This window comes from Ovis canadensis, chromosome 14 (assembly GCF_042477335.2).
Source record: "Ovis canadensis isolate MfBH-ARS-UI-01 breed Bighorn chromosome 14, ARS-UI_OviCan_v2, whole genome shotgun sequence".
Lineage (NCBI taxonomy): Eukaryota > Metazoa > Chordata > Mammalia > Artiodactyla > Bovidae > Ovis > Ovis canadensis.
Genome location: NC_091258.1, coordinates 72,084,258 through 72,095,517, shown reverse-complemented (window position 1 = coordinate 72,095,517; position 11,260 = coordinate 72,084,258). Strand labels below are relative to the sequence as shown.

At 40.5% G+C, this 11,260-nt stretch overlaps 1 non-coding gene and 2 pseudogenes across 1 annotated transcript; 1 reads left to right on the top strand and 2 right to left on the bottom strand.

Moving 5' to 3' along the window:
* Positions 1-1,154: 1,154 nt before the first annotated feature.
* LOC138419869 (U6 spliceosomal RNA) lies at positions 1,155-1,261 on the top strand. The gene has a single exon (XR_011249120.1). It is a non-coding gene; the product is annotated as a U6 spliceosomal RNA (small nuclear RNA).
* Positions 1,262-3,983: 2,722 nt separating this feature from the next.
* LOC138419192 (prostaglandin E synthase 3-like) lies at positions 3,984-4,563 on the bottom strand (annotated as a pseudogene).
* A 2,331-nt stretch (positions 4,564-6,894) lies between these two features.
* Positions 6,895-7,809, bottom strand: LOC138419608 (vomeronasal type-1 receptor 4-like; annotated as a pseudogene).
* Positions 7,810-11,260: the final 3,451 nt, after the last annotated feature.

Below are 11,260 nucleotides of genomic sequence, written 5' to 3'. Positions count from 1 at the left end.
TCTCTTTTGCTGTCTCGCATACAGGGTTATCATTACCATTTGCCATGAAGTGATGGGACTGGATGCCATGATCTTTGTTTTTTGAATGTTTAGGTTTTTTGTTTGTTTGTTTGTTTTAGAGGAGGACAACACATTTAGTTTTATTTCAATCAAATCACAACACTTTCTTTTCCAAATGTTGCAAAGTGCATCTACAATTTTATATTACAGATCCACTTTTAAAAGGTTTTCTGTGACATTACAGCAAGCCTTTGTTTCCCCCAAACAGAGGAATATTCCCAAATTCTTCCTCAAGTAAAAATAAAAACTCCATTCCAGTAAATGGCAATACATGAAATTACAGTAAACCAGACACTTGAAAGGATAGCCAAGAAGTCTTCCAACAGTTTATTAGAAAGAATGTAGACATTAAAAAAAAAATACTCACTGTTATGAACATAAATTGAGGTTTTCAGCCCAGGTACAAGCTGAATCCAAAAAAAAAAAAAAAAAAGGAATAAAAAAATCCAATAGTGTATTAACATTTTTTTCCACTCATTTGCCATACTGACAGTGCAAATACAAATTTGGCCTAAATGTACAGCCTCTCAAGCAACAATGTACAGCCTTTCTTCGTCCTCCATGCTAAGAGATGTAAAAGTTTAAGGGTCAAACAATACCAAATGTCCAGGCTTCAAAACCATCTAAGTTAGGGCATTCACTAGTTTTAGCTAAGATACATCTGGAACACTGACAAGTGATTACTTATATACAACAATGTGAAGTAAATTTTTTGAAAAATTAAACTTTAGTGGAACAATCCTGAAGGATATGCCAGAGGAATAACATGTTATCAGTTTAAAGTATCAACCAATTCTTTCAGCCACTTTTGAGTCCATGTTCTAAAATCTAAAATTTAGTTACTTTCCCTAAGCCAGAGAGTTTCCTATCATGTCAGTATCTAAGTTATGAGTAAAGGAGACTTAGGTGATATTTTTATTTATCACAACTGCTGTGTCAATTGCCTAGGGCCTCAACAGCATTATGGAAATCTGGGAAATGTTCATGCTCAAGGTTATTGCCTTAGCTGACTTAAAACTGCCCCATACAATGGTACATATCAACCCTTAGTGATACCTTAAGAAAAAACAAACAGGTTGGAAAATGGGTTAAAGGTGCTCGCTTTGGCAGCACATATACTAAAATTGGAATGATACAGAGAAGATTAGCATGGCCCCTGCGCAAGGATGACACGCAAATTCGTGAAGTGTTCCATATTTTTTATAGATCCATGGAACAAAACAGAAAGCCCAGAGATAAACTCACACCCCTACGGACACCTTATCTTTGACAAAGGAGGCAAGAATATACAATGGATTAAAGACAATCTCTTTAACAAGTGGTGCTGGGAAAACTGGTCAACCACTTGTAAAAGAATGAAACTAGAACACTTTCTAACACCATATACACAGATAAACTCAAAATGGATTAAAGAGCTAAATGTAAGACCAGAAACTATAAAACTCTTAGAGGAGAACATAGGCAAAACACTCTCTGACATAAATAACAGCAGGATCCTCTATGACCCATCTCCCAGAATACTGGAAATAAAAGCAAAAATAAACAAATGGGATCTAATTAAAATTAAAAGCTTCTGCACAACAAAGGAAACTATAAGCAAGGTGAAAAGACAGCCTTCAGAATGGGAGAAAATAATAGCAAATGAAGCAACTGACAAACAACTAATCTCAAAAATATACAAGCAACTACTGCAGCTCAATTCCAGAAAAATAAATGACCCAATCAAAAAATGGGCCAAAGAACTAAATAGACATTTCTCCAAAGAAGACATACGGATGGCTAACAAACACATGAAAAGATGTTCAACATCACTCATTATCTGCTGCTGCTGCTACTAAGTCACTTCAGTCGTGTCTGTGCGATCCCATCAATGGCAGCCCACCAGGTTCCCCCGTCCCTGGGATTCTCCAGGCAAGAATACTGGAGTGGGTTGCCATTTCCTTTGCCAATGCATGAAAGTGAAAAGTGAAAGTGAAGTCGCTTAGTCGTGTCCAACTCTTAGCGACTCTATGGACTGCAGCCCACCAGGCTCCTCCATCCATGAAATTTTCCAGGCAAGAGTACTGGAGTGGGGTGCCATTGCCTTCTCCATCACTCATTATCAGAGAAATGTAAATCAAGACCACAGTGAGGTACCATTTCACACCAGTCAGAATGGCTGCGATCCAAAAGTCTACAAGCAATAAATGCTGGAGAGGGTGTGGAGGAAAGGGAACCCTCTTACACTGTTTGTGGGAATGCAAACTAGTACATCCATTATGGAGAACACTGTGGAGATTCCTTAAAAAACTGCAAATAGAACTGCCTTATGACCCAGCAATCCCACTGCTGGGCATACACACCGAGGAAACCAGAATTGAAAGAGACACATGTACCCCAATGTTCATCACAGTACTGTTTATAATAGCCAGGACATGGAAGCAGCCTAGATGTCCATCAGCAGACAAATGGATAAGAAAGCTGTGGTACATATACACAGTGGAATATTACTCAGCCATTAAAAAGAATACATTTGAGACAGTTCTAAAGAGGTGAATGAAACTGGAGCCGATTATACAGAGTGAAGTAAGCCAGAAAGAAAAACACCAATACAGTATACTAACACATATATATGGAATTTAGAAAAATGGTAACGATAACCCTGTATACGAGACAGCAAAAGAGACACAGATGTAAAGAACAGACTTTGGACTCTGCGGGAGAGGGAGAGGGTGGGATGATTTGGGAGAATGGCATTGAAATATGTATACTATCATGTAAGAAACAAATCACTAGTCTAGGTCCGATGCAGGATACAGGATGCTTGGGGCTGGTGCACTGGGATGACCCAGAGAGATGATATGCGGAGGGTGGTGGGAGGGGGGCTCAGGGTTGGGAACTCATGTACACCTGTGGTGGATTCATGTCAATGTATGGCAAAACCAATACAGTATTGTAAAGTAAAAAAACAAAAAAACAAAAAAAAACCCTAAAACAAACAATTTCAAAAAAAAAGAAAAATGGGTTCAGTTCAGTTCAGTCACTCAGTCATGTCCGACTCTTTGTGACCCCATGAATCGCAGCATGCCAGCCCTCCCTGTCCATCACCATCTCCCGGAGCTCACTCAGACTCACGTCCATCGAGTCCGTGATGCCATCCAGCCATCTCATCCTCGGTCGTCCCCTTCTCCTCCTGCCCCCAATCCCTCCCAGCATCAGAGTCTTTTCCAATGAGTCAGCTCTTAACATCAGGTGGCCAAAGTACTGGAGATTCAGCTTTGGCATCATTCCTTCCTAAGAAATCCCAGGGCTGATCTCCTTCAGAATGGACTGGTTGGATCTCCTTGCAGTCCAAGGGACTCTCAAGAGCCTTCTCCAACACCACTGTTCAAAAGCATCAATTCTTAGGCACTCAGCCTTCTTCACAGTCCAACTCTCATATCCATACATGACCACAGGAAAAACCATAGCCTTGACTAGACGGACCTTAGTCGGCAAAGTAATGTTTCTGCTTTTGAATATACTGTCTAGGTTGGTCATAACTTTTCTTCCAAGGAGTAAGTGTCTTTTAATTTCATGGCTGCAGTCACTATCTGCAGTGATTCTGGAGCCCCCCAAAATAAAGTCTGACACTATTTCTACTGTTTCCCCATCTATTTCCCATGAAGTGATGGGACCCGATGCCATGATCTTCGTTTTCTGAATGTTGAGCTTTAAGCCAACTTTTTCGCTCTCCTCTTTCACTTTCATCAAGAGGCTTTTGAGTTCCTCTTCACTTTCTGCCATAAGGGTGGTGTCATCTGTATATCTGAGGTTATTGATATTTCTCCCGGCAATCTTGATTCCAGCTTGTGTTTCTTCCAGTCCAGCGTTTCTCATGATGTACTCTGCATATAAGTTAAATAAAAATGGGTTAAAGGAGACAAATACAGCATCTGCCTTTAGAGCTATCAACTTAGGAATTCTCTCAGTTATGAAATCTTGCAGAGAAGTTATTTTTCTTTCTCAAAATCCAGCGATAACAATATCCCTTACTCCAGATCTGGCATTTTTTCATCATCACTGTCTTGTGAATCATCATGTGCTCCATCTACTTCTGGTAAATCTACATCCTCATCACTACCCATATTGTTCATCATCTCAGAGAAACGATCAAAATTAGACATGTCTTCATCGAAATCATCTTCCCAGTCTAATTATTAAAGTCCACACTAAGCCAATTAAGCTTTGCCCTTTCTTTCGTTAATCTTGGCCATGACTGGGCAGATTCTCCTTTTCATAAACAAGATAAAATCGATCTGTCCGTTCTTTTATGCTTGGAATCATTTGGATCAATACAGTGAAAAAGATCAATTTCATTTAAATGTTTAAAATTATCACTTCCTTCAGGACAACTGAATGTAAGTTTTGATTTTTCAAAATTTACATTCACATCTTTACTGTCTTCAACACAAAATTCAATGAAGACATAGTCCCTGGATTGTACCACTTTGCAGTAGTAGGTTGCATCGTGAAACGGGGCAGGGGGACGGGCGAACAGGAGGGCGGGCCTCTCCGGTGGCAGCTCCTGGGCAGACGACTCCTCTCCGGTGGCGACCCCGGCGTCTTCTCCCCAGTCACGGCCTCTTTGCGCTTTCCTCAAGTGACTGCGGTGGCGGTGGGCTCGACCTGGCTCCCCAGAATGCACCGCGCGGGGAGAGCGACTCCTCCAGTAGGAGAAAAGAGGAAAGTGTAGCAAAAGGGGCTGGAGGACAGAGAATGAACGTGCGTGCGAGCGAGGGGTTGTGAGGCCGGACAGCTGGTGCACAGCAAAAATGCCCGGGCCTAGCCGCCGCGCGCGTGTGCACTCTTTGTTTTTTCTGTTTTTTGAATGTTTGGGTTTAAGCCAGCTTTCATTCTCCTATTTCACTGTCATCAAGAGGCTCTTCAGTTCCTCTTTGCTTTCTGCCAGAAGGGTGGTGTCATCTGCGTATCTGAGGTATTTCTCCTGGCAATCTTGATTCCAGGTTGTGCTTCATCCAGCCCAGCATTTCAATGATGTACTCTGCATGTAAGTTAAATAAACAGGGTGACAGCACACAGCCTTGACATACTCCTTTCCCAATTTGGAACCAGTCCATTTTTTCATGTCTGGTTCTATGTTGCTTCTTGACCTGCATACAGATTTCTTCAGAGGCAGGTAAGTTCTGGTATTCCCATCTCTTGAGGAATTTCCCACAGTTTGTTGTGCTCCACAAAGGCAGTGGCTTATACTCCTGAGTCCTGAGTTTCAGTGTCTCTACTGTGGATGAAGAAAGCTCTGGTATTAAAGGATTTGGAATTAGTCAGAGACAGACTGTGTCATACCTTTTTGCAAAGGAATTTCTACTCATTTCTTTACTGGGGGTAAATCACTGAAATAATGCCTGACCGTTTTGGAGGAGCTTGCCATTTTGGTGGCAGAAATGGATGATCCTGCTCACATTTTTATTGTCTAAACTGGGCAGGAAAATTATCCACTGGAATGGGAGATCCCAGTTCTGCATTCTCTCCTTAATGTTTTTCCTGATTTCAATATTCTAGGCTCATTGCTTCTTTCGGAGACGAAGCTTTGGGCTTTGGGATCTAGGGATCCAAGGACACTTGGCTGTCCCTTCTGCCCTCCACATGGCTTTAAGAACCCCTGGGAAGCTACCATATTTCTCCCAAGGACAGTTGGGGATGGGAAAATGAGTCAGTCATTAAAACTCCATACTAAGTAAAGTAAGTCAGACACAGAAAGACAAATATATGATATCACCCATATGTGGAATCTAATGAATTATTAGTTTTTAGAATCTAATTTAAGAATGGTACAAATGAACTTATTTACAAAACAGAAAGAGACTCACAGACTTAGATAACAAAGTGGTTGTCTAAGTAGAGGGGAAGATTGAGGGAAAGGGATAGTTAGAGAATTTGGGATGGACATGTACACACTGCTATATTAAAAATGGATAACCAACAAGAACCTACTATTTAGCACTGGGAACTCTGCTCAATGTTATGTGGCAACATGGATGGGAGGGGAGTTTGAGGGAGAATGGATACCCTTATATGTATGGTTGAGTCCCTTTGCTAACTCCTTAAAACTATCACAACATTGTTAATCGATGATAGTTCAATATAGAATTAATTTTTTTAAAAAGGACTATGACATTCAGGTTACTAGGCATCAGAAGGAGGCAGAGCTCTTTATTCCTCTCCACTCTGCCCATGTAGGTTGTGTATTCACCAACGATGAAATTCCCACACTCATTACTTTGAAAGACATGTGACTTCCTTATATACTGTCCAGTGAACTTATGCTCATGAGTGAATGAACACCTGACAGTTGTGGAAAAATAACATCATGGACCTAGAGATTGTCATACTAAGTGAAGTAAGTCAGACAGAGAAAGACAAATATATGATATCACTCATATGTGGAATCTAATTTATTATTATTTTTGGAATCTAATTAAAGAATGATACAAATGAACTTATTCAGAAAACAGGAAGAGACTCAGATTTCGAAAACAAACTTATGGTTACCAAAGGGGAAACGTGGGAGGGAGAGATAAATTGGGAGTTTGGGATTAACAGATACACAGTACTATATATAAAATATATGACAAACAAGGACCTACTGTATAGCATAGGGAATTTTACTCAATATCCTGTAATAAATTAATGGGAAAATAATCTGAAAATGAAAGAATACATGTATAACTGAATCACTTTGCTCTACACCTGAAACTATCACAATGTTGTAGATCAACTATACCCCAATACATATTTAAAGACATATAATTTACATTTTTCTGATAAGATTAGTGGATAGTGTTGAGTTCCTCGTCAATGAATGCAGAGACTGGATACAGCGAAGTCACAGCTCATGAGCAGAAAGGGGCCAATAAAGGGAAAACACACAGAAATCAGGATGGCTGTATTCACCAACCACCAACTGGGATTATTAAAAAGAGCAAGAGTAACGTTAAAGATGCAGGACAGAGTGTGGAAACACATGAAGGTGTTTGCCAAGAGTAGGATGCTTTGGGTGGCTCTGGACTCAGCAGAGGATCTGGGAGACACACTAGCCTTGTGAATATACTGGACTCTCTGACTGTATCTGTACAGGATGAGAATCATAGAGCCACTGGCCCAGAAGATGAGCACAGAAGTGAAACTTCAGGGAACACTATCAAAGCTGCATATATTGAGCCTGAGATTTTCTCAAGATCTGTGGCAACACAGTACCCTGAATCTCTTATATTTCTCATGTTTGTGCTGTGCCTTTTGTCAGAAACATATAATGCATACAGAGGAAAAATGAGACATACAAATAGGCACTGGATCCAGCAGAAGGAAATGGGAGGCAATGTACTGTGGGGCTTTGACTTTAAGATTCTTCCAACAGGAGTTCATGGGGCTGATCGTGATGGTCTGAAACACACTCAAGGGGCAGGTGGTGCCAATGGACATACTCCTGCCCACTCTCTCAACATACAAAATAAGTTTGCAGGCAAAATCACTGAAAATGTGTTTCCACCCCAAAGCTGTAATTGTCTGAGGGGCTCCTTTAGAGAGAATGATCAAGGAGTTGACTATAGTCCGGTATTTCAGAATCATAACCGTGGCTCTCATCCTGCATTGAGTGTGGTAAAGAAATAGGTAATGATAGAGAAGGAAGAAATTGCCCAGTATTCCAATCATAATCTGTGATATGAATATTATTCCTAGGGCAAAATCTCTGGGGGTTATTTTTTTCATTCAATATTTTTGAATGAAAGTATTCTCCTTCTTTTAAAGGGTTTGTGTCTTTATTATTTATTTATTAGGCTGCACCAGATCTTTGATCTTCATTGTGGCATGTGGAATCTAGTTCCCTGATTAGGGATTGAACCCAGGACCCCTGCATTGGGAGCGCTGAATCTTAGCTACTGGAACACCACAGATGTCCCCAGAATATTTTCCTTTAAATAGTGACAGTCATTCTTCTGAGTAAAATGTTTCATTGATGTTTTTTGACAGCAAGTGTAATGTTATTTTTGTGCTCCTATTGATTTGCCAAGGTTTCATGAGACAGGAAGAGATGGAGAGATAGCTGGTGTATTTCAAGGAAAAGTCAGGATTAAGGATGAAGCAGAGTTAACCTGGAGGAAGCAATGACAAGTGAGAGTAATTGGAAAGAGAGGTTATTACAACATTTTAAGAATTAGCTGAAATTTGCTAACCAGATTGGAGAAAAGTAACACTTCAATCACTGTCCATATCATCAGACAAATCTATTCTGAATAGATTCCATCTCTAATTTCAAAAGTTATGCAATTTTTAGAAAAACAATTTCAAAATTTTAAATTAAAAATATATCTGAAACACCACAAAACATATAAACCATATGGCAAAATGACTTTAGCTTCTATTAAGACTGGCTCACATCAACACACACACACACACACACACACACACACGCACACAAGATTTGTCACCAGCACAAAGAACTCCTAAAGACCATATAGTAGAATACAACATGGCCAAACTGTTTCAACAGAAACCTCAATAGTTATTCAATGGATAATACATACATAAAAAATATTTAATGTCCTTAGGAATCAGGAAAAGGAAAATATAACCACTACCTACACATCAAACACCATCCAGAAGACTAGAATGGAAATGACAGAAATATAACGTTTTGGCAAAGATGTGGGTCGACCAAGAATCTCAATCAGATATTAAAATCGGAACAAAGATTTTGGAGACTGGATGTAATTTATGTTTCAACAATTCCTCTCCTATGTGTATCATCAAGACTAGTAGAATTTATATGCTAGCACTTACCCATTATTCATGTGTGTGTGCATGCTCAGTCACTTCAGTTGTGTCTGACTATTTGAGACCCTATGGACTGTAGCCTACCAGCGATTCTCCAGGCAAGAATATTGGAGTGGGTTGCCATGCCCTCTTCCAGGGGATCTTCCCAGTGCAGGAATCAAACCTGTTTCTTCTGAATTGCTGGCAGATATTTACCACTGAGCCACCTGGGAAACCCACACATTACTCATAATAGCCCTAAAGTCAAAACTACCCAGTTGTCCATGAACAGTAGAATAAATCAGTAGAATTAATCCTTTGATAATCACACAGCAATGCTAATGTATACTAATAATTAAATGCAATAATACGGAGTAGTCATGTGTGGATATGAAAGTTGGACCAGAAAGAAAGCTGAGTGCTGTAGAATAGATGCTTTCAAATTTTGGTGCTAGAGAAGTCTCTTGAGAGTCCCTTGGAATGAAAGGAGATCATATCAGTCAATCCTATAGGAAATCAACCCTGACTATTCATTGGAAAGACTGATGCTGAAGCTCCAATACTTTGGCTACCTGATGTGAAGAGATGAATCATTGGAAAAGACCCTGATGCTGGGAAAAACTGAGGGCAGGAGGAGAAGGGGGAACAGGATGAGATGGTTAGGTAGCATCACCAACTCAATGAACATGAGCTTGAGCAAACTCCAGGAGATAGGGAAGTGCAGGGAAGCCTACAGTGCTACAGTTCACGGGATTGTAAACAGTCGGACACAAGTTAATGACTAGAACAATAACATACAAATAGATTCCCCAAAATCATATGCAACTGGGAGAAAAGGCCGATATGAAGGTTTTCAGACCCTATGATTCCATTTAAGTATGAAGCAGGTAAAAGTGATCTAATCTCTTAAATGTTAGAATAGTTGTAAAGCTCTTACCAAAAATCCTGACCTACAAATAGATTCAAGAAAACTATAGTCTTGGGAATAGAGACTTGGAGTATACAGGGTTTCTAGGTGGCCCACAACATTCGGTTTCATTCATATACATATATATATATACATATATAATTTTCTTTATTGACTTTTGGCTGTGTTGGGTCTTCACTGTTGCATGGGCATTTCTCTAGTTGCAGAGAGCAGGGTCTACTCTCTAGTTGCAGTGCTCAGGTTTCTCATTGCAGTGGCTTCTCTTGTTGTGGAGCTCAAGCTCTAGGGTGTTCAGGCTTCATTCACTGCAGCATGTGAGCTCAGTATTGGCAGCCTGACTCCTTACCACTGAGCCACCAGGGAAGCTCAACAGTCTGTTTTTTTTTTTTTTTTTAATCCACTCATTGCCTACAGAGATGTGGTCATTCCCGAGACTCCACTAGGCTGTGTACTTATAACCTGTGCATATGTTTTTAACTTAAAATCTATTACAATAAATAGATTTTAAAGAAACTGAGGAAAAGCTATTTCTTTGAATGTTGGATCTTCTGATTGTGTCTGTAGAGGATAAGCCTGAGAGAGCCACAGGTCCTGATCATGAGCCCAACAACGAACATCAGATAATAACAACATGGCTGCATATAATGAGTCACTGATTTTATAATTCAGAAGAGTGGTATCCCAGATCTTTGCTCTTTGTGTTCATCTATTACTTCATTCAGCAAGTCTATGCACTGGGAATTGATATACACCAGCTTATACCTGGTAGGCTACAGTCCATAGTGTCGCTAAGAGTTGGAGATGACTGAGCAACTTCGCTTTCACTTTTCACTTTCATGCATTGGAGAAGGAAGTGGCAACCCACTCCAGTGTTCTTGCCTGGAGAATCCCAGGCATGGGGGAGCCTGGTGGGCTGCCGTCTATGGGGTTGCACAGAGTCGGACATGACTGAAGCGACTCAGCAGCAGCAGCAGCAGCTTATACAAGGTCCAGCAGAGGAATAAGAAACCTCAACTCCTTTGGAGCTTTTCCGTTCTACCCAACTCTAGTTCCTGGGGAGGATCGTGATGGCTGGAGACACATAAGAGGCGGGAGGTGCCCATGGACATACCCTGCCAGGTCTGTGAGGATAGAAAATTGGATATGTCACTGAAGACATGCTTTAACTAACAGCTGCCAGTGTCATGGGGATGCTTTAAAGAGAATGGCCAAGAAGCGACTGTATATGCGTGCTTGAGGATCAAATGTGTGGATCTCAACCTTTAGGAAGAGAGAATGGTAAAGGAAGAAAATGCTAGGATTCCTCCTGTAGTCTGAAAAGAGCAGATCCTTCTTTACAAATCCCCTGAGGCCATTCTGCCAGTTGTTGGTGACTGATGTTTTTTTTGTCTTCAGAATGAGAGGATCCTGTTTTGGAACATGTGCTATGGGCTACAGTCTTCAGATCAATGGAAATCCCATATTTGCCTTGACAAATAT